Source organism: Antechinus flavipes, chromosome 1, assembly GCF_016432865.1.
Source record: "Antechinus flavipes isolate AdamAnt ecotype Samford, QLD, Australia chromosome 1, AdamAnt_v2, whole genome shotgun sequence".
Classification (NCBI taxonomy): Eukaryota; Metazoa; Chordata; class Mammalia; order Dasyuromorphia; family Dasyuridae; genus Antechinus; species Antechinus flavipes.
Genome location: NC_067398.1, coordinates 617168889 through 617192707, shown reverse-complemented (window position 1 = coordinate 617192707; position 23819 = coordinate 617168889). Strand labels below are relative to the sequence as shown.

Genomic DNA, 23819 nt, shown 5'->3' with positions numbered 1-23819 from the left:
AAGTTTCTTATATATATTGAGATACTAGCCCTTATTTTATCATTGTTATTTTTATTAAATACTTTATTCATTCATCACTTTCTGTAATTTCAAGTTGATATACAGCAAATGTCTCAGTTCTGCCACTATTATTAGCAGTATTATGCTCCAGGGGAATATAGCATTCCCCTGAAAACCTCTCCAACATGGATTCTTTCTATTTTGTTGTCACGTTAGTCAAATTGCATGGCATTATGAGACTAAAACCTCAGAGCTGTTTTAATTTGAATCATTCTTGGTAGTTTGGAGCATTTCTTCATGACATACTGAGTTTTTTTTTCTTTAGAGAAGTTTTATAAATATATACATATATATATATGTGTGTGTGTGTGTGTATGTATGTGTGTGTATATATATAAAGTATACACACTCATATATATCTCATATACACATAAGCTATTTACATGTTGTTTCTCCCATTTGACTATAAATTCTTTATGACCAGCAACCATGTTTTTACCTTCCCTTGTATTCTCTGTTGAATACAGTTCTTGGCATATAAGAGATACTTAATAAACACTTCTTGACTTAAAACCCTTTATTCTTTGGCCATTTATCTCTTAGGTATTAGGGAACCCTCAGTGTTCTGTATCCTTATTTTGGATCAGTTTTTTAAAATATCAATTCACCACTACCACCACCACTTTTTTAGGGGGCAGCTAGGTAATGAAATGAATAGAGTTCTGGGCCTGGAATCAGGAAGACTTCATCTTTTTGAGTTCAAATCTGTTTTTAGATACTTCCTAGCTTGGTAAGTCGCTTAATCCTGTTTGCCTCAGTTTCCTCATGTGTAAAATGAACAGAGAAGGAAATAAACCATTCCTGTATCTTTCTCAAGAAAAACTCGAATGAGGTCACAAAGAGTCAGAGATGACTGAAAAAGACTAAACAACAGCAGCCATTTCTTTACGTTGTTTAATTTGCGCAAATTTAATTTTATATAATCAAAATGAGATATTTGAACTTTTTGATATCAGGAGAAATTCATAAGTGTCTACACAGTAGACAAATGATTGGAATTTTATAGCATAATGGTATGTATGGATAGAAGGGAAATGGTGATGGTTGCTTATGGAGATGGATATTTTCAGATGTGGGCCTGATCAAGAGAAATATGGTGGACCAAATCACTGGTTTTATGGGCCTAATGATTTCTGAAATCTGTGTTTAGTTGCCATGATGATGGCCCTTGAGAGGAGATAGAAATAATATGAGTGAAAAGAAAGGAAAATGTCCCCTCTTACTCCCTAGCTTCCCTTTTCACTTCCCACTTTAAAATAAAGGTTACTCAATGAATTTTTCTGCTTCTACTTATAGTTTAGGCTTTTATAACAAAATTAAAAACAAGAAAGCAACTTCTGGGCAGATTGAAAGCTTTCTCTGTTGGTTACTTCACTATAAAAGGCATGTCACTACGAGCTAGGCTGAGGTCATCATAATTTGGTTTCTGCCATCTTTCCATTCACATCATATCACCTGTTGAAAACATGCACCCTGCACCTGCTTCATTTCAGGGAGGGAAGAAAAGGTTACATTTTTGGTTAAGTCCTTTGACCTGCCTTGGTTTTAGCTGGAAAGATAACCATTAAGAATATACTTCTTTTTTTGGGGGGGAGAAGGGAGGATTCCAAATACATATACATATATGCATACATATATACATTTATACACATATAAATGCATAAATTATATATATATAATATTATATAAAAAAAATCACAAATGACCAGCTCTTGAGTAAGGTTTTCTTTTTTGTCTTTGGAGACCTTTTCTAAACAATTTGGCCTTGGTTATTAATAATCCCTCTTGATTTGGTCAACTTTGTTCTAATTTAAATGTAGTTTGTTTAAATTTAAGTTTAATCCTCACATATGTGTGTGTATATATATATATGAACTAAATTTAAATTTATATACTTTATACATATATGTGTGTATCTGTGCATATGTATGCATATATACATACTTTTTTATTCCAAATTAGCACAAAAAGTTTTTTCTATTAAATGCAAAGTTTAAATTTTAAATTCATTTTGACTATCATTAAACACCTCCTGTATTACAAGGCACTGTTAGATGCTGGATTAGAAAGACAAAACAAAAATGTACCTTTGCATTCTAATAGAATATTTTCTCAAAATACAGTTTTTTGATAGTTTACTCATATCACCAGTACCCTTTCCAATAAGTGTTAAAATTTTCTTTTCTTAAAAAATACATTTCTCTGTGACAGTTCTTTTCAGTCCCACTGAGAATTCAATCTTCCTTTGCCTTCCACCTTTATTTTTTTTAGTGACTCATTTCTATTTCTGCATTTCAAGTTATCAGGCACAAAGATATCATGATGTCATGGAAAATGCATAATTAATATTAATAAATGGCATGTATATAGCCTTTATTGTTTGTAAAGTACTTTGTTTATGTTGTCTCATTTGTTATAACTCCTCTTTTATGAAGGCACTCTTATCATTGCCATGCAGATAGGGAAATTGAAGCAGAAAGAAGAATTTTCTTAATTAGGAGTCATAAACCTAGGAAATGTCTCAGATTGAATTTGAATCTGGGTTTTTTTGATTCCCAGTTCTAGCTTCCTATTTTTTCACTCCTCCACCAAACTGCCTAGATGAAAAACACTAGATTGGGAGTAGAAATTCAAGTTTTTAGCTCTGCTGTTAACTTGTGAAATAAAGTGACTTAAAACAAGCAAATCACTTTATACAGGAAAGACATTGGGCTATAAAATCTCACAGTTCCCTTCTGACTGAAGATATTTTTCGGGAGTCATCATTTGTATAACCTAGCCAAGAAGACTCTCTCTGTTTGAGGCACCAGGAAATTAAGGGCTAGGAATAGGTGGAATTCATAGGAATCCATTTCTGAATATGGTGATTTGAAAAGGATGCTTCTTTTATAAAATTCTGCTTGAGGCTGTAAATCAAAGCTTCTTATTCTGGGGTCCATGAACTTAAAAAAATTGAAAATAATTTCCAGTAATGTCTTGAGAGCTCTCTCTCTCTCTCTTTTTTTTTTTTTTTTTAGATCAAACATATACAACCCCTTTTAAACTTATTTCCATATTTGTCATGTTGTACAAGAAAATTCAGACTAAAGGGAAAAAAAACTATTAAAAAAAAAAGCAAACCAAAAAAGGTGAAAATATGATCCACATTTTTTGATCCACATTCAGTCTGCATAGTTCTTTGGATGTGAATGGTTCTTTGTATCATAAGTATATTGGAATTGCCTTGAATTACCACATTGTTGAGAAGAACCTCAAGTCCATTACAGTTGATCATTGCATAATCTTTGTTGATGTGTACAATGTTTTCTTGGTTTTGCTCACTTCATTCAGCATCAGTTCATATAAGTCTTTCTGGACTTTTCAGAAATCTACCTAAGAGCTGCATTTTAATCTAATTGATTTCTATAATTCTATGAATTTAATTTTACTCATTTAAAAATATAATTCTAAGAATAAGTTCATAGGTTTTATCAGTCTGCCAAAGGGGGTCCATGATACAATAAAGGCTAAAGATAGATTATATTCCTACCTGAGTCAATTTTCTGCATTAAAAAAAAATTAATAAAAAAGTCCTTTTCCCCCCTCCCTTGTGAATACAAGCAATAACTCACATTTCTGTAAGTGAACTAAGGTTTAAAAAAAAAATACATTTATCACAATCATCCTGTGCTTTGGACAGTCAAAAGTATGATGAATTCCATTATCTTATAGATGAGATATTAGAGACTCAGAGTACTCAAACATTTTGCTTGTTATCACGCACCTGGGGTTCCGACTGGTTTGAGATCTTTGGAATCCAAACCAGCTTCTTCCATTTCTGTCTCTGGGAATGTGAAATACAATGTGTTTCCTTTTTCTTCCTTTCTTTTAAAAACACATTCTATATTTAGTAACTAGTGACAAGTATATTGAAATGCACAAACAAAACCAGAATCATGTACAAGATTGGGAGCTCCATTGTTAAAATGTATATTAACGTGAATAACACAGTTACTACAATGTCCTGTTTATTCCCGTGACCTCTTTTGAATGCTATTCCCCCTCTCCCTGCATTTTCATTTTCAGGTTTTGTAATTTTGTAGTTTGCTATTATTTATGCAGTTGTGCTTGCAACTTTTCTGTCAGGTCTTGGTGAGCACCTTCGGGTTTGCATGGGTGGGAGTGGAGCCTGTTTAAAGTCACTGGAGGGGTTTGCAAAGGTTCTTAGTTGAGTAGGAGCACAGCTTGTTTCTGTTGCTCGCTTTCCTTTAGACTTACAACAGCAAATTTGGAGGGGTCGGGTAAAGCAGCATGCTCTCTGGTTTTGCTGCTCCATCCTGTGGTACCCTGAGCTTGTCATCTGTTTATACCATTGATTCTGTGTAAGTGGCTCCAGTATTTGAATGAGACCCAGGTAATTAAACCTTCTACATTTCAGAGGAGATTTCACCTCTGTCTTTGAATGGTGGCAATTGGATATGTGATTAATTTACATTTTAGGTTCTCTGGGAGGGTAAGAACTCTAGAAATTCGAGAAATGTGAAGAAAGCAGGTGGTCCCACCACAGATGCTGTTGCTTCTTGACGGTCCACCACAGGGGTAGAGATTCCTTATTGCATATGGTGTCTTCTAAGACCTGGGAGTCTATTTTCCAGTTCTGATAGTAGTACTGGATAGCCAAATGGCACAATGGATAGAACTTAGAGTCAGTATTTCCTGATTTAAATCCTGCTTCAGTCCCTTAGTTAGCTGCATGGCTTTGAGAGGTATATCCATTTCTTTAACTGTGAAATGGAAATAATAATAGCACCTGCCTCATAGGGCTGTTGTGAAGATCAAATGAAAAGAGCTTTGCTACTTTGAAACTGTATAAATGTTAGCTACTACTAGTAGTACAATTTGAAGTTCCTAGGGTTTTTTTTTTTTTAAAGCTTCTTTGAATTTTATTTTAATCATTTAACCAACAGGTATTTATTAAGCACCTACTATGTGTAAAATATTGTTTTGGGGCTACAATGACAAGAAAGAAATGATGTGCTTAATAAATGCTTGTTGATGGATTTATTGATTGGTAGCATGCAAGCTAGATTCTCAAGAGGAAAAACTAGAATTGGGGTAGTCAGCTGGGAGGCTGCTGTGATAACAAAGGCATGAGGGCCCGGGCTAATGTGGGGACATTGGGAGGAAGGGCTGAATAAGAAGGGTAGGTTTTGGCTACTACCTGGGTATAGACTTTGAAAAGAGGAATGTGTTGAATCAAAAGTGACTCCACAGTTTTGGGTCTGAGTGACTTGGGGGAAATGTGGTGTTATTGATAGAAATAGGGAAGTTGGGAAGGAGAACTGTTTTGGGGAAAAGATGATGAATCTGTTGTTTGTGTTTTATTGCTGTTAGTGGTCTGGTGATTAGTCACAAAGTGACTTGTATTTTGGCAGGCTTGATCTTGTACTTAAAAACACAGCATGGGGATACATGTGTGTGTGTGTATATATATATATATATACACACACACATATATGTATATATATATATATTTATTTATCCTTATAATCTGCTCCTTATTTTATCTCCAGGTTTTAAACTAGTTATTACCTCCTGTTTAAATCTTATCCATCTTTTAAAATCCAAGTCCAGTGCTATTTTTTTTTTTTCTTAGAAGTCTTCCTGGAGTAGCTAGGTGGGGCAGTGGATAGAGCCCTGGCCCTGGAATCAGGAGGACCTGAATTCAAATCTGCCCTCAGACATTAACATGTATAAGTTGTATGACCCGGGCAAGTCACTTAATCCTGATTACCTCCTCAAAATAAATAATTTTTTATAATAAAATTCCCTTTCATCTACCTTGTCTGTAGTAAATAACCTTTTCTCTCGTCTCTCCCTTTTCATTTTTGTTAGTATCTCATAGTTATTTATGGATGCATCATAGCCCCTTACTAGATTGTTAGCTTTATGAGAGCTTATGTTATCTGAACTTTTTAGCATTTGTAGTCCAAAGAATGCTCTGCACACAGTCAGTGCTTAATTAATGTTGACTGAATTAAAATAAATTGCATATCCAGGGTCCTTATATCTCAGAGGCTATATATATTCCTTTAAAGATTCTCTGTTGGCTAGGTCAGAGGTATCATTTGCAGATCCTAGTTTTCTTTCACAACAGGGTCTTGTAAAAAGAAAAAAACAACTTGCTTTTAGAGATAAAGTTTAATACCTTCCAGCTCAAACATGTAAAGTTTGTTTAACTCAAAATTGTTTTGTCTTGAGATTAGCTAGTTAATATTTTAGGCTCTCTAGCATAAAGGTTAATTGATATGTGCCTGTTCTTAAGAATTTCTTGTTGGAACCAAATAATCTGCTTGATCCTGGATCCTTGCTGGCCTGGATTTAATCCAGTACTTCTGTTCTTTGCCCTGGTCAGTGCACATTTGGAGAATTGAATTCAGTTCTAGGAGGGACAGTGAGAAAATGAAATGTGCCTTGAAGAGGCAGACTGGGATGGTGAAAGGAACAGATTATTCCATATAGTTGGAGGTCTTACTAAATCTGGAAGGGGGAAGACTAATGGGGTAGAACTTGGGGGTTGGTTAGAATATGTGCTTTATAGCTAGCTTCATGTATTTGAAAGTCTATCATATGGAAGATGGAGTAAATTTGGTTTGATTGGCACCAAATGACAGAACCAGAAACAATTGACAAGTTTCCCTGAGCAGTTGTTGAGAATTGACTTAATAGAAGGGAAAAAAAATCTACCCAATTTTCTTAATGTTGGAATTAACCAGAGATAGGATAGACCATCCGATTCCCCTCCCTAGAGGCCTTCCATGTAAAGGCTGGATGATTTTGTCATGAATGTCTTAGAAGAGATGCCTTTTCAGATAATGGGTCGGATTGGGATAGTTTTACAGTTTCTCTGAGGTTCCATGATTCTGGGCTCATTGATAAAAAAAAAATGGCATGGGAAAGAATCTTGAATAACTTTCAAGCATGAAATGTATGTATCCTCCACCAAATTTCCTTCCATACATAAGATAATAATATCTAGTTTGGAAGAAGATAGAGCCAGCTCTTTAAATTTATAGATGACTAGGGGAAAATGTGGCTTGGGGATCATGAAACTGAGGCCCAAATGCTGAAAGGCTTCTTGAATGCCAGTCAAGAAGTTGCCTGAGATATTATCTTGGAAAGTATTTTTGGAGACACCTGTTTTCTGCAGACCTAGAAGGGAGAATAGCAGCTGGTGAGGGAGGAACAGTTTATAAGAGACACCCAGTGTCCCTGCCACATTCTTGCCAGTGCTGGGGGCACAACATTTGGGAATCTTTGCTCTAACTGGCATGTTTCTAATGAATCTGGAATGTTGATGTTTTGAAAAGGCTACCACTTGCTTTAAAATGGACTGATCTCTTATCTTGGTGCATTTTATGTCTAAAGAGCCCAGAAAATTGGGAAAATCAGTGGCCTTCAAAAGGCCATTGTCAAAGATAAGGGAACATGGAACCCCCTGAAGATGAATTTTTTTTAAAAAGTGATCGGATGATCTAAAAATAAATCAGGAAGACTTTTGAGGGGAATAACACCTGTGAGATAGAAAACTAGATGAGAAAATTCCCTTTATCAATGCCGATTTTTGTAATTTATAGTTGTAGAGAGATGTGAAGTTTGACAGCTCACCCAACACCACACTGACAGTTGTCATCTACCTTTCCTGATTGATCTAGCTTCCTTCCCTCCAGTCCCTAACTAAAAGTGATTTCTTCTCCCTCAGAGCTTTATCTCTTTCATTATATTTATTTGGGTACAGATCTTTTCTCTCCTACTAGATGACAATCTCCTTGAAAGAAGGGCCCATTCTTATGTACCCTTACCATCACCTTTCACATGATACCTTGATATTTAATAGATCTGTGTTCTCATCAATGTGAGTATTTCTACTACTCCTTTAATAAGTGGTTGTTGAAGTCAATTAGATATCGTTAGATGAAAACAGGGAATGTCTCTGTGTCTATTTGTCCCATGTTTAGTCTTTGGATTCCTAGCACTTAGCATAATGTTGGCCATGTAAAACATCATTAATAAATACTTTTGATTGATTTTGTGTTTTAACTTTAAATTTAAATGTGAAACTTCTTTTGACTGATGGCAATTAGCTGCTCCCATCGTGTCAGATTTTTAACTTAGAAATTATATTAGTTATGTTATTAATTTTATAATATAGTTGATAATTATAATTACATAGTTAATAATATTTGAAGGTTGTATTAGTTAAGAACTGTACATTTTACAAAACAGAATGAAGTTAAAGTTTCTTTGAAGGCCCTTTTTGTGTCCTTTTGAGAAAGATCCTATAGATAGAATAATAATTCACTTAATTTGGCAAACATTTATTAAGTACCTGACTTATGCAGAGCACTGTGTACTGGGGAAGATGCAAAGTTTAGATAAGATGCAAAAGTCAGGGCCTACAGGTTAATTTTGCTTTAAAAAACTTATTAAATTAAATCGGTGATATTTGGTGTACTCATTCAGAGAACTTTAAGAACCCCCTTTTTGATACACTTTCCGTTGTACCCATGTGATTACAAAGGAATGATCTTGGCATTTGGGTCTGTAGAAGATGCTTTATTTAACTGTCTGGTTGGATGATGGGGTGCATTCTCCTGAGCGAGGGTTGTGATGCATCAGTAATCGTAGTTAAGTGAACATGGATGGCCGTCAGGCAAACGAAGCTTAATTTGTCACAGTTGTCAGGATGATCATGTCATGTGTACGTCCCTTTAGAAAACTTTTAGGCCGTGAGCCCTCTCCGCTTCCTGGATTTGTCACGTTTCCCTGACTCCTTGTTTTTGAGTTTGAAAAACGTGTAGAAGACTCTTATCGATCCTACCAGAGGCCAGGGTTAAAAGGTTCTGTGGGCCTGGGTCAGGCGCTGGAACTGTGTGTTTTTAGATCTTAAATAGCATCCTTCATGGACTTCACCCTGTTGATACAGACAAGCCTAAGGATATTTACACAAGAGTGCTTTTAAAGCCAAAAAATGCCTCTAATTCTCAAAATGCTCGTTATTTGGCCTTCTGAGGACATACTTTTTTGGGGGAGAGACATACTTTCCAAATATGTCAAACAGAATCCTGGGCCTGCAGTCAGCGTGACCTGAATTCATTAAAAAAATCCCATCTTGTGCACTTATTGGGCAAACCACTTACTTTCTCCAAACCTCAGTTGCCTCATCTGTACATGGGGACTAAAAATATGGTGGTTGTGAAGATCCAGCGAGCTGACAATTGGAAAAGGTATTTGGAAACCTTAAAGTGCAAGGTAAACATCAGTTATCATAATCATGATCATCTTGTACTTTTTCATTGTTGTCTTCAGCAAGAAGGTAAGTCAATGGCAAATAAAGAATTGTTCTAGAAACATGATGAGCCCACAGAACCAAGTTAAACAAAAATATAGTAGTTTCATTAGGACTGGTAACAGATGAGTAACATTTGTAAATGCATATTGGTAAATATATGAATAGTTAATAGATCCCCCTTAAATTTTGCCTCCCCCAAAAAGGAAAGAACTCTAAGATCTATTGTAATGTGATGTAGTGGAAAGAATATTAGTCTAGAAATGAGGAGATCTGAGTTCAAGTTGTGTTCTTTGCCATTTAACTAGCCTTGTGATCTTAGACATCCAGTACCTCTAAAACTCAGTCCCTCTATCTATAAAATGGGTCCCTAGCGTCCCTAGATTGCTGGAGAGGTTCATGATCTAAGTTAAGTACTCTTGTTTTAGAGGGCTGTGAGCAATTAGGAACTTCTGCATCTAGTGATGATGGTGATGAGGATGATGAAGCAGCTAGAATTTGTGTGTCACTGTTAGTTTTAGGAAGCTGTTTGCAAATATTATTCCATTTGATCCTCACAACAACCCTGAGAAGTAAGTGCTATTATCTTTCCTATTTTACAGATCAGAAAACTGAGGCAGCCAGAGATTAATTGATTTGCCTAAAGTTGCATATACCTATTAAGTGACTGAGGTTAAATTTGAATTCAGGTTTTTATGATTCCCAGTGATCAATCAACTACTCCAGTTAGCTGCTGCTTTTATTTTAGAGAAAATGATTCCTATCTGGTTAAAAACAGGCCGTGCTTCTGAAAGGCCACAAGAAAAATTTCAGTGAAATCAGCAGGACTTATTGAATTTACTGGGATTTAGATGCCAGCTTTTTTGAGCTGATGAGCCTGTTAATTAGCAATTGGTATAGTACCAAGAGCTGAGAAAAATCAATGAGCTAGGAGCATCTCTTACATTTAGACTGCTTTTAAACTCTTATTTTTGTGATGGCTACAGATACAGGAGCTAAACACCAATCAATTCAATTTAAAAAATATTTAATTACCTGTTATAGGCAAGAGATTGTACTGGGTTTTGGGAACAAGATGATTTAAAATGTCATCATTTCAATCTTCAAAGAACTTAATTGATTATATAGGACACATCTTTACAAATAGTATGAAACAAAATGAAACATCATCAAAGCCCAGGAGAGATCTAGATGAAAATGTAGGAAAATCTGAAGAGCGATTTTCCTTGTAGCTGAATCAGTACAAGCACTTATTAAGCACCTACTATATATATATGTCTATCATTCTGCTAAGAGCTGGGGATGTAAAGAAAGCAAAAGACAATCTTTGTTCCTAAAGAGCTCAGAGTCTAATGAGGGAGACAACTGTAAAATATAGTCAGGATAAATTAGAGAGGTTTGTGGAGATGTAGCACTCTAGCCTGGGCTTTAGAGGAAGAGAAAGATTTTTGCAGAGATGAAGAGGGAAGTATATTCCAGATAGTGGGAAGAAAAATGACATAGTGTGTTTGTGTGTGTGTGTGTGTGTGTGTGTGTGTGTGTGTGTGTGTGTGTGTTTGTGTAGTATAGGAGCACACAGGAGAAAATAGGGAAATGAAAGATAGACCAGTTTGACTGTAAGAGGAAGTAGGAAACAAGGCTGAAAAAGTAGGTGTTTTCAAGTTTCTTAAGTCTTAGGCTATAGAGTTTATATTTTAATAAAATACAACAACAACAATAACCATAACAGTGGTAATACTGTGGGCCAGTCATTGTGCTAAGAGCTTTGAAAATAATCTCATTTGGTCTGCATGACAACTCTGGGAAGGAGATGCTATTATTATCCCCATTTTACAGATGAAGAAACAATGGCAGAGGTAAAATTATTTGTCCAACGTCATACAGCTAGTAAATGTGGGATGCTAGCTTTGAACTCAGGTCTTCTTGATTTCAAGAAACCAGGGAAAGTTTTTGATCAGGGGAATGGAATACTCTAACCCATGTATTTAGATTATTTTTATAGTTACATGAAAGATCTGTTGGAAAAAGGAGAGAAAAAAGAATAACTTGGTGTTTGATACTGAAAGCTGAAGGATATTCAGTATGATTAGAGATAGTCTTGGGCTGTGACTTTGGATTATATCCTTGACAGCAAGATGATTGTGAATGTGTCTAAGTTCCCTAGTCCAGAGTAACAAGTGCTATGTTTCTGACACCTGAAATGTATTCCTCGGCTATTTTCTCTGAGCCTAATGCTTTGTGGTCATTATTTCATGATTCTAGGACCAAATCTTGGGGCCAAAGAATGATTTAATGCTTGTAACCTCAAGAATAATGGGTAGTTTACAACTCAGTGTTATTCTTGGCTTCTTTTCATCCTAAAGGAATAAAATATCGGAGCTAGTTTAGGAGGTTTTTATTTTAATTTCGTCAGTTTAGAGAAGAGGAAACCAAGTTGGGAAGTACACATTCTTTCATATTCTTGAGTATTTGAAGATCTTAATTTGATGTAGGAGGTAAATTTTGAACTGTAATAGTTCTATTTCTTTGAGAAAGAGAGCACTTCATTGTGATTTTTTGAGTGTAGGTGTTTACTTTGAGTTAAAATGTTTAAGAGCAAATTGATGGGTATCAAGAAGTCATTCCAACGTCTAAGATAGGTTTTGGGCACTACAGAGTTCTTATTCCATCATTTTTCTGGGTGGTGGTACTTTATTCTGAAGAGACCTTCATGGGACTTTTCTTTTTCAGAACAAAGACTTCTGAGTTTAGGGTTTTTTGTTTTATTCTTTAACAGTATTTTGTTTTTCCAAATACATACAAAAATAACTTTCAACATTCACTTTTGCAAAACCTTGTGTTCCATATTTTTCTCCTCTCATCTTCAGCTCCCCTCCCCCAGACAGCAGGCAATCTGATATAGGTTAAACATGTGCAATTCTTCTAAACATATTTCCATATTTGTCATGCTGCACAAGAAAAATCAGATCAAAAGAGGAAAAAGACGAGAAAGAAAAAAAGACAAGCAACAGCAACAAAAAGTGAAAATACTATGCTTTGATCCACATTCAGTCTCCATAGTTTTCTCTCTGGATGTGGATGACACTTTCCATCACAAGTCTGTTGGAATTGTCTCAAAGCATAGTTTTCGCACCCTTGGCTCTAGTTCACAATTCCACAGCAGATTTTATAAGCTTTGAGTTGGGAGGGAACTTGGATATATACAAAATCTTATGAAGGATTTGAGAGATCATTTAGATCTAGGATCCTTAAACGTTTTTATGTATCATAGACTCCTTTTACACTAGTGAAACCTAGGGACCACTTCTCAGAATAATATTTTTAAATGCATAAAGCACATAGCATAGTTATATTGAAATACAGTTTCATCTGTTGATGTACAAACAAGTTTGTGATCCCCAGCCTAAGATTTGTAAGCCATTTAAAGTTATGGGATACATTATTTGAGACGACAAAGGCAATAGCTCTGTGACTTAAGGGTTGTGTAGACAGTGGAGAGACTGATTGATTTGGAACAGGAGCACCTGGATTCAGATTTCATCTCTGTTTCTTTGCTGACAGTCTGGGTAACTTTGGGTAAATCATCAAACCCCTTTATCCTTCCTCCTAGTGATGGAGTAGACTACATGTTTCTTCCAATTCTAAGGTTGCTTCTGGTTCTAAATCGGCGATCTTTTGCTGAGTGCAGAAGTAACGTATGCCCTGTAAAGTGCTTAGTCCAGTGCCTGACACATAGTAGGTACTTAATAAATGTTTACTATTTAGTTAAATAGTAATAAATGTTTAAATTTTAAACCCACTACAGAAAAAACCCTTTTTTTCTTGGAGTCCTCTTGAGAAGTCTGTTTTTCACTCCTGGTGTGTCTCAGGTTCCTTTCTACTAGACAGGTGAGAAAGACAGCCTCCCATAACTAACAAGCAGCATTTCCCCGGTGACTCTCTCTTAGTTTGCAACCTTTTGTGGTAAGAGCTAGTCACCCCTCGGCATCCCCCTGCCTCCAGCTGATGAGTCAGCAGCTCTGTTTCTGGCCTTCTCTGAGCACGTGCACACACATGTGAAGCTCTCATAAGGATCAGTCCCATTTCACAATCACTGGTAATTTTGCTTTAAAAAAAAAAAAAAAAAGCCCAAAAGGGCTGATCAGCATCTCACACATCCCTTATGTCAGGCGTCATCAACGCGGTGTCCTGGTCCCTGTGCCAAAGGGAGGGGTTGGGGGTGGGAGAGAGAAGTTGGTATTTGACCCGTCCTCCTGCCCTGTTCCTTTCCTCTAAACAATGACATACGAGTTCTGCTCTAGAATTGAGGTGGAGATCCTTAGAAATTGGATCATCTCAATAATTCCCCCTTCTTTGGAGTCTTGTAGGCTTAACATGTATTTATCACTCGCTTATTACTGTGTCTGACACTGGACCAAAAGATTTTGTCTTCCAACTTGCTTACTTACATTCTGCTGCTTCCATTTTTTGCTTAGCCTAGCACTTGCTTCCAAGGGCTGTTGTGAAGAGCCTTCAAATAATGCCTTCAAAAGGCTTTAATTCCGTGTGTGTGTGTGTGTGTATAAAAAGTATATGTATAAATTATAGTATGTGTATGTATGTATATCTATGTGTGTGTATAATATATATAAAGTATATATACACACAATATAATTTATACATATACTTTATATATATGTATAAATTATATTGTGTGTGTGTGTGTGTGTATATATATAAACATACCCGATAACTTTCTGTTGTTATTTATACACCTGTACAAGCCTTAAGGTCTCTTTACAAAAAATAGCTTATTGTTGCTGCTGTTATTATTATGCTTGTAATGGGCAGAGTGCTGGGCTTGGAATCAGGAAAACTCATCTCCCTGAGTTGAAATTAGACATTTAACTGGCTCTGTGACCCTGGGCAAGTCACTTCACCCTGTTTCACCCAGCTTCATCTGTAAAGTGAGCTAGAGTAGGAAATGGCAAACCCCTCCAGACAGGATTGAAATGCGTGAACGGCAAAAAAAAAAAAAAAAAAAAAAAAGACTTCTGATTTCTATATAACTGGAGCTGTTCTTTTTTGATGAGGGAGAGTTTGGAGATGCTGAGAATGATGCTTCAAGAAGGAAGGGCTTTAAGGTCTCTATAGATGTAGCTATTATTATTGTTGTTGTTGTTATTCCTGGGAAGTTTCTCTAAGTCAGTGTCTCCCCTAATGGAGAATGTAATAGGTAATTATAATACACACTGACCAAGTGCGTGGGAAGGGGAGCAGCCGACCTGCTCTGTGGCTTTTATAGGAGGTAGACTCTCTATCCAGCCCTACAGCGTGCTGCGGATTTTCCCCTGGTCCGATACTGTGTATAAATACGCTGCCTCCTCCCTCCCTGACCCCTCCTCCCAATTCTGCTTGTTGTTTTTTATAAAGGAAGGCACAGCCTTTGAGTCTGCTGTTACACAGCACAATGCTACCTCTCCCACAGATTAGAACAGAGTATCAATTATCCATCCCAATTATACCACCACCAGGGGATATTAAATCCAGAGACACCGACTGTCAGCAGGATGTTTACTAAAGCCCTGGGCGAGTGTTCATAGCCCTTATTAACAGGAGTTCTCCCCAGCTAGGTGGGGGCAGGCCCAGCAGGCTTCTGCTGTGGGTTCCTCCTGCAGGCAAAGGCCTAGGATGCCGGGAGCTCCGAAGGGCTGGGGGGGGGGGGCGGGAGTCAGGAGACAGACCTCAAAATTTTTCAGTCTGAACTGAAACCAGATAAAATGGATACTGACATACTGGTAAAACAGAAAAAGAGGAATGTACTTTAAAATGGAGGTCTCTAATATGAAGTGTGCTTTTCTTCTTAAATATATAAATATATTTTACAAGGAAATTTAAATATATACAGTTTAACTAGTAGCTTTCAAAGCTATTCTTATCTGTGCTTCTTTTTGGTCTTACTAATGTTTTCTTCATTTTTCAAAGAGGTCTTAAGTCTTTTTCAATTTTTAAGTCAAATTACCAAGTATTTGTTAAGCTCTGGGCCTGATGTATTTTATAGTACCACATGAGTCATAGAGCTAGGGATTAGACCTGGGATCACATAGGTATGGAGAAGTCCCAGGTGAGAAAGTTCTCTGTTTGAGAGGCCTGAGTCTTAAACCAGCTGAGATGCTCAGGGGTGGCTGGTTGACCTGAGGAGTTTCAAGGAGAATTTAGTACAATGGAGACCAAGGGAGAGCCTGGCCAGGAGAAATGTACCAACTTATAGCAGATTTTAGGAAGTTGCCTTAAAAATTGAATTTAAATAAATGACTTGCCCAGGAATCACAAAACCAGAATATTTCAGACAATATTCTGAACCCAGACTTTGTTTCTGACCCCAGCTTTCTATCCGTTGTGCCCTCGGTGAAAATCAGAATGATTTCTGAAAGCTTAGGAAATTAGGGCAGGTTTTCTTTTTCTTTTTCTTTAAATCTAGGAAAGGGAAGAACAGGGAAGACGACAAACTTCACAAATTTATCTTAGTGTTTTTCCTCTATTCACTTTGAAAAAAGAAGCTGTCTTGATTTTTGTTTTTTCGGTTGTGTGGTTAAAAAAGGAAGGTAGTATAATTTATTATCTTATTTGATATTAATTTTGGAATTTATTCCGCAGATATTTACTAAATCCCTATTTGCAGAGAACTGTCATAATTTGAGGGAGATACAGAAAGGGTTTTAGATCAGAGTATGTAAACTTATTGTTGAATTCTTTGTATTTGTATCCTGGGATTTAGCATAATGCCTAGTACATAGTAGGTGCTAAATGGAACCTTGTTGAGTGATTAATGGAGTGAGTGATGGGTAATTATAATACCCAACATTAGGATCTCAAAATCAGTGAATAGAATTTTGAGTTTGAAAAGATTTTCAGGTCTTCTGATCTGCCTTATTTTAGAGATGAGGAAGTTGATGTGGAGGGGAAACAGAAGGGAGGGGGTCCAATGTCTTTGCCAAAAAGGCCCCAAATGGGATCACAAAGAGTCAGAGACAGCTAACTGATTAAACAACAACAAAAACAACATAACTCCCCCAAATAAATTATGAATACATTTGAAAATTCAAAATTAGGTACACTGTGTGAGATCCTAAAAGGAAGGTTGTGCTAATCCATAAGCTTCATTCCCTAGGGTTTTATCATTGATAAACCATAGCATATTCAGAATTGCAGCTTTCTTGGGATCTTTATAATCTAATTCAAGTATAGCATCCGCAGGATCATGGGATCATGGATTTACAATTGGAAGGCACCTTTGGGTCATCTTTTTCAGCACCTCATTTTATAAATGGGGGAACTCAGCCCTGGAGAAGTAAAGTGATTTCCATATAGTCTTATTAACAGTAAGTAACAATTAGGTTTCTAACTTAGGTCCTCAACCTCCATGAGATCCAGTAATTTTTCCATCGGACATAATGCCTTTCAAAGGGTGAGCGTTTGGAAACTACTTGAAACCTTAGGTTTGAGTGGCCATGTTATGTTCCATGCATGATAGAACGTTTAATGATATTCTATTCTAAAAAAATTAGTGCTTTTTGATTGGGTGATCTATAAATCTCTTTATATGTATGGCTTAGTCATGGAGCCTGCTTCTAACATTCCAAATATTTTCCAAATCATCACCTTTACAGGAAGGTCAGATTTATCAAGGAGGCAGGCAGGGAAGATGAAACAAACTTTTAAGCTTCTTGCGAGCTAGCTCCTTAAGATGCCGTCCCAAAATGGAATGATCTGGTTTCTCATATCACGAATTCCAGTTCCTGGGAGGTGTTCAAGCAGAGAAAGGGGTTGAATAATCCCTTGTCAGTGATAGATACTATAAAGGGAATTCATACTCTGCGTTAGAATAGAAAGTTTTGCCTCCCAACCTTAGGATTTTGTGGTCTCTATGGAATTAAGTGTTCTTTCTCCTCTTCCTTAAGGACTGATAAAATCTGACTGAGGACTCTAGAGATTAAAAGCCACGTATACTGTGCCCCTAAGCAAGCATAGCTGAATCCCTTGGAGAGGTATCACCCCAAGGCCCAGATTCCTGGACAGGAGTCACTGTGGAAGGATTAGCTCATGAAAATGTATGGATGGGTTTCCTGTTTTGAGACACTGCCTGGGAGCATGTTCATCAAGGAATAAAGGGAAGTGGATGTGCTTAATGAAGGCCTTACAGCCGGACTTGCAGCTGTGGAATTAAAGCCCTTTCAGTGAGAGTCTAAAAGCAGCAGTTCTCGGTTTGCATGGCCCTTAATGGATTATCTGTCCTAGAAGCAAAAATGGAGGTGGGCGGCGTTCTAAAGGGGGAGAAGAATAGAAGGCAGCCAGATGGATGGCCTGCCTCTAGCAAAGGCTAGTGGTCCTTGGTCAGAAGAGGGAAAATCACTGTCTTCTGCTATTTGCATTCTTTGTCAAGGCTAAGAAGCCAGCGTGGCTTTGTCCCTTTTATTCGGCACATGGTCGTTTCCCTGTCCTGTGTAGTGCCGCCTCCTGCATGAGATTTTAGTTACAGGAAGCAGAATGAATCAGGGGATGGCAGATTGAATTGAATCAGACCTGCCTTCTAATCCTGGCTCTCTCTCACCCCCGGCTTTGTGACCTTGACCCCCAGTTGCCTCTCTGGACCACTGTTTCTTCATCAGTAAAACGAGAGAGCTGATCTCTCAAGCCTCTTCCAGCACCGGCCATCTGTGATTCAACACTATGTACATTTGTAGGAAAATGACTCTAGCCAATAAATAGCAGATAATTATCTGTTGAATGAATTATAAAGGTTCATCAATATTGTGTCTACCCTTTGATTAGAAAACCACATATCATAGAGCACATTTGGGGAATGTGCTGGTTGGCCATACAGCCTGTAGATTGGAAAATGTAGACATATAATTGAAGTTTTTAGTTATCAGATGGCCAAAACAATCGGTATTAAAAGGATAAATCAGTTTTTTTTTTTTTTTCATATGTAGTTTGGGAATCTTGATCCCAGTCACTTTGTTTTAACTTTCACCTCTCTGCCGTAATCTCCCATAGCTAAATCCCTGGCCCTAATTTCCCTGATTCTATTAGTTTCACAGAAATTTATTATTACTTGACCTATTGACATTGCAGACTTAATAGATGGGCTCCTTGTCTTAGTTCCCAATGTAACCCCTTCTACTAAATTCCATTTTTCTATTTTTTCCCCCAGTCACCAAAGTCAGTCATCTTGGACTCTTCCCTTTCCTTGACTTCCATATTTCAAGATATGTCTTGTCCATCCTTTCTCCAAAATACTTTTGGTGTCATCATTTTGATTTCCATAGACACTGTCCTGTATATATAATAAAACTCCTTTAATGTCTTATAGTGTGAGTGTTTCTGAAGATCCATTATAAATTCTGATCCTGGGGACAGCCCTGTGTCTTATTCCCCTGTGGTAGCTGGTACAGATCTTTGGCACCCAGTAGGTTTTCAATGAGTGAATAATTTTGAAGGAATAAATGATTCAGTCGCTAATAAAATGATCTTGAATGAATATTTAATCATGTATATATCATTGTCCTTTCCCCTTTGTGCTTTAAACTCTATTAACTAGTTGCTGCTTATTAAATTATCTAGAGTATCATGGAATCTCAGAAATGGAAAGCATTTGGATGGCTATCCAGTCTAACCCATAGCTTCTATAGGCCAAATGATCTCTCAGACTCTGCTGTGGATAGGAGCAACCCATTGCCTTTGTTATTAAGCAGTACCAGCAGTGGTTTTTGCTTAATAAGCAAAAGAAAATACTAACCTAATTTCCAACCCTGAAAGAAAAAAGCAGAGTGACATAGTGTTTTGGGGAGATGATAAATACATGTACCAATTTAAAAATTCAAACCTTTATTTTGTTATATTCATTATTATATAATATTAAAACTTTATTGTAGCTGCTAATTGTTGAGTTGTTGAGTCCTCTCTGTTTGGATAAGGAATTAGGGAGGTGAAACATTTGGGGGTGTTAATGGAATTATGCTGGGTAAGTGTGAATAGCTAAGTGTACCAGTAATTTTCAGTAAAATTGGAGCCCATAGCAAGAGAATTAATAAGTATCTTACTTGTGAAATCTGTTAGGATTTACAAGTATTTCATCTGAGCACTTCCACAAGCTACCTTTCCCATGTTTAGAATGGATTGTCTCCTCATTCCTGACTTTCAGAATGCCTTTCAGTTAAGGCTTAATTCATATTCCTCCATCTCCTCTGTGAAGTCCTCCCTGGTCACTTCCAGTTGAAAGTGAAGTGTCCCTCATCAAATGTCTTTGGATATCAGGGAGAACCAAGTATCTTGTTTGAATCCGACTTTGGTTTCCATTGCATCCTAAAATATTAGGTACTTTGCAAAACTTCAGATGCTATATAAGTGTTAGATGTTATTATCAGTATCTTGTTTGTCCTCTATTTTATCAGTGTCCTTCCAAAATGTCATACCTGGAATTGAGCATAATCTGACAGGGCGAGTCCAATGAGAATATCATTGCCCTGGTTCTCAAGACCATCCTCTCTTGAATGCATTCTCAAGATCACATTAGTTATTAGTTCAAATTGTAACTAAGAAAATTAATCAATTCTTAATAGGCTAACAAATCTGTGGAATGGTTTAAATCAGAGATGTCCTGTACAATCTGTTTAAAACTAAAAATCTCTACGTGGCAATGTTTCTTCCAACCCTTTTGTAATTCTTTCATCTGAAGAAATTAATAGAATTTTTTTAAACAAGTGACTAATAAGATGCCATCATAAAATGGTATGGGTGATGCCTTTTGACTCAAGCATAAATTGGATTCAGGTGAGGAAGAGTTGGGTGAAATTGTTGGTCTCTCTCTTCTAGCATCATTGGAATCCCCGAGGCAGGGCAGAGTCAAGATGACTGGGGGATTACTGGGCCCTTTTCAGGACACCATTCAGTATAGCTTTCCACTCTATAAGAGAAGGGAATTGCTTGATTTGGAAATACTGAACAGGGTTTTATGCTTAACAGAAGTGAAATTTATGAAAGATTGGGGGACAGAACGAGAAAAAAAATCTTTTCATTATAATTGCTTGATACCCTCTTGGAAAAGAATGTCTTGGAAAAGAAAGCGTTTATAACAGAATATTTATATCAGCACTGGTGTGTAACAACAATAAAGTGGAGGTGCCCATTGTTGAGGAAAAATTTGTGGTGAATGAATTAATGGAATATGACCACTTGTAAAAATGATGACTATAAGGAATTCAGAGGAAAGTAAAGAGAATCATATGAACTAATACCATGTAAAATAATCAAACCCAGGAAAGCAACGTGTCCATTTAAATGAAAATCACAATAAAAGGAAGTCAAATATAAATTGCTTCTTATCACAAAGGAGGGTTTGACTTTGGGGAGGAAGACTATCTCAGCAAATAACATAACCTCCCAAAATTTTAATAAAATTTTTTGGATGTCTTCCCTGACTTGATGGTCAAGTTCTAAGTTTTCTGTCAAATAATTTTCATGCAGTCCTCCTGGGTTTTTAGCACTAGTCTTATCTCCTGTATTCTATCAGCTGATCCCACTACTAGAGATAGCCAGGTCATGTCTCAAAAACACACTGGAGAGACATTAAATATTTAATTGAATTATTGCACTACAGGGACTTTGTGACTCACTCTGAAAACTAATCACCTGCTGCTTTATTTATCTGGGCCTTAAAAAATAGATCCGTAGTTAAACATTGAAAGGTCATAGCCATGGTAATTGAAATGGTATCATTGTTTTCTTTCTTGGGGTTTATTTTTGTAGAGGAAGGAAGATACTTTTATTGGGACTTGCTTTATTAGGTGAAAGGATTCCAGGTAATTTAGAAAATCTATTGTCTTCTCTTGCCCTGCTTCTACAGAAGGCATTGGATAGTTTTTTTTTTTTTTTTTTTTTTTTTTGGTTTGTTTGTTCATTTATTTCTGTCTTATCTGAGTCTTTGTGACCCCATTTAGGGTTTCTTGGCAAAGATTCTGCTGTGTTTTGCCATTTCCATCTCCAGATCATTTTACAGTTGACGAAACTGAGGCAAAGAGAATTAAGTGACTCTCCCAGGGTCACACAGCTGTAAGAGTCTGAGGCCATTTTTGAACTCTGATTCCAAGCCTAGTGGACCACCTAGCCTACCTTGAGATAGGGGAAGAGAGGCTTTTGGGAGAGCCCTTAACCCAGGTAATGAGTATTCATCAGACCTATCTTAATTCATTCAAGTTGGTGTTTGACTGAAATGCAGAATGATACCAATCAGATGCAGCAGTGTAGGTGCTGATAGAAAATTACCTTTTTGCTCAGTTGCCATCATGGGGCTTTGAATATAACAATTAATGAATATAATAAACATAAGGTTTGAATATAAGATTTGGGCCCAGATAATTATAGAAAAAGGTAGATTGTGAACTTGGTAAGGGAAGTACTTGGTTAAGGAAGGGTAAGTTTACTTTTAGCTGGGTGGGGGAACAAGCAGAGAATTCATGGAGGTGATATTTGAGGGGATAAGAACTAGGAAATGAGTGGGAAAGGCATTTCAGGATGGGTAAAAGCAGTGAGATGGGAAATCACAGGGCACGTTTAGTGAACAAGAAGGTAGTAAAAGTTGACTAGAATGTAGAGTGTATAAAGCAGAATAGTAGTTAGAAAAGTTAGGTTGGGGCTAGCTTGAGTTGACATTTATGTAGTATTTTTGCATTTTTTTATCTCATTTTATTTGACCTATATCATATGGCTAGTATGTAATCTAGGAATGTCTTGGCAAATGTTTAATAACAGGTTTTCCTGAGCTTGACACACGTTTAAGTCTAATATGCAGTATTACCATTTCCCTCATCACTTTGTTAAGTCTAAATAGTACAAGACAATAGATTATATCATTATTGCCAATTGCCACGTTTAAAAAATGTAAAAACTGGTTCTCCGCAACAAGTTACCCCCATAGGAAACTAGTATTTAACCCCAGTATCACCCAATATCTGGTCCATTGAGCATTCTACCACACCACATTTATTCTTTGGGATAATTTTTGCTTATTCCTTATTATCCTTCACCCTGAGAGTCACATGTAAGTGTAATTTTACGAACTATTTGACCAGATAGTGACCTGACATCTGGCAGCAAATTTGCTTGTTTGCATTGGATTAAGTAAAAAGAACAGCATAGCAAAATGGGTTGTTGACATCAAAGTTGGAATCGTTTCTTGTGTTAAAAACATGGTTTAATGTTGCCTTTATTATTAGATTAGTAAAAATCAGAAAAGTAGAGAAATCTGGGTGGTGCAACAGATAGAATGCTGAACCTGGAATCAGGAAAATCTGAGATCAAATCCAGATTCAGACTTACTTTGTGATCCTGGAGAAATCATTTAACCCTGTTTGCCTCAGTTTCCTCATCTGAATTTTGAGAGTCATAATTGTACTATCTTTTGGAGTATTTGTGAGAATTAAATGATACCCTATTTGGTCACAAGGAAGAAAATACTGTATTTTAGAAATGTACCTGTCTTCTTCCTCATCTTTAAAATAGGAATTATAAAAATTACCTCTTGGGGTTGTTGTGAGATTTAAAGGAGATAGTATTTGATAGCAAAGAAGAAAATGCCTCAAACTTCAGAAATGTGTCCCTGCCTATGAAAGGTTAGTATAAAAAGATCACTAGGTCACTATTATATTTTCTGCCTTCCTGCTTTTGCAAAGGTTATGCCCTATTTAAAAAAAAAAAAAAAACAAAAAAAAACCAAACAAAACAAAACTTCATTCTCAGGATCTTCCTTCCTTCCTGAAGCTTTTCCTGAGGCCCCAGTAAGGATTTCCCTCTTCTTCTCTCTATAGTTTCCTCAACTATAAAATAGGGGTAATAGTAGCATCTACTTCAAGAGGTTCTTATGAGGATCAATTTAGGTAATATTTGTAAAAAGTATATAGCAGGTGCAATATAAATATTTATTTTTCTTCAATTACTTTTCAATTATCTGTACCATTATTTCTTTTTATATTTCTCAATACCTTGAATATACAATTAATTTTTCAGTTGTGTCTGATTCTGGTATCTCATTTTGAGTTTTTCCAGCAGAGACACTGGAGTAATTTACCATTCCTTCTCCAGCTCATTCCACAAATGAATGGAGACAAATGGTGAAACGACCGGCCTAGTGTCACAAAGGTGCTCACTAAAGCTTTGTTGAATTGCAGTTGCATTGAGAGAATTCAGTCTGGTTTATTTCCACACCTGTTGTCCGTGTTTGGCTCAGATGGGCCGTGGGCCCACTTGCTGCCTATTCCCAGGTGCAGCCCGGACTCCTGGGAAATGGAACCAGTCCATGTTGGTACTGCTGCCTCTGAACCTGTGATGAGAGGAAGCAGGTTTGGGAGCAGATAGAGAGGAATGGGTTCCAGGGTGTTAATAAGGAAATCAGGCT

The 23819-nt window shown here is 36.8% G+C and overlaps 1 protein-coding gene across 5 annotated transcripts in view; it reads left to right on the top strand.

The window, feature by feature from the left end:
• Positions 1-23819, top strand: part of MTSS1 (MTSS I-BAR domain containing 1) — a 216634-nt gene that overhangs the window by 109295 nt on the left and 83520 nt on the right. The gene's annotated exons all lie outside the window — the stretch shown is intronic.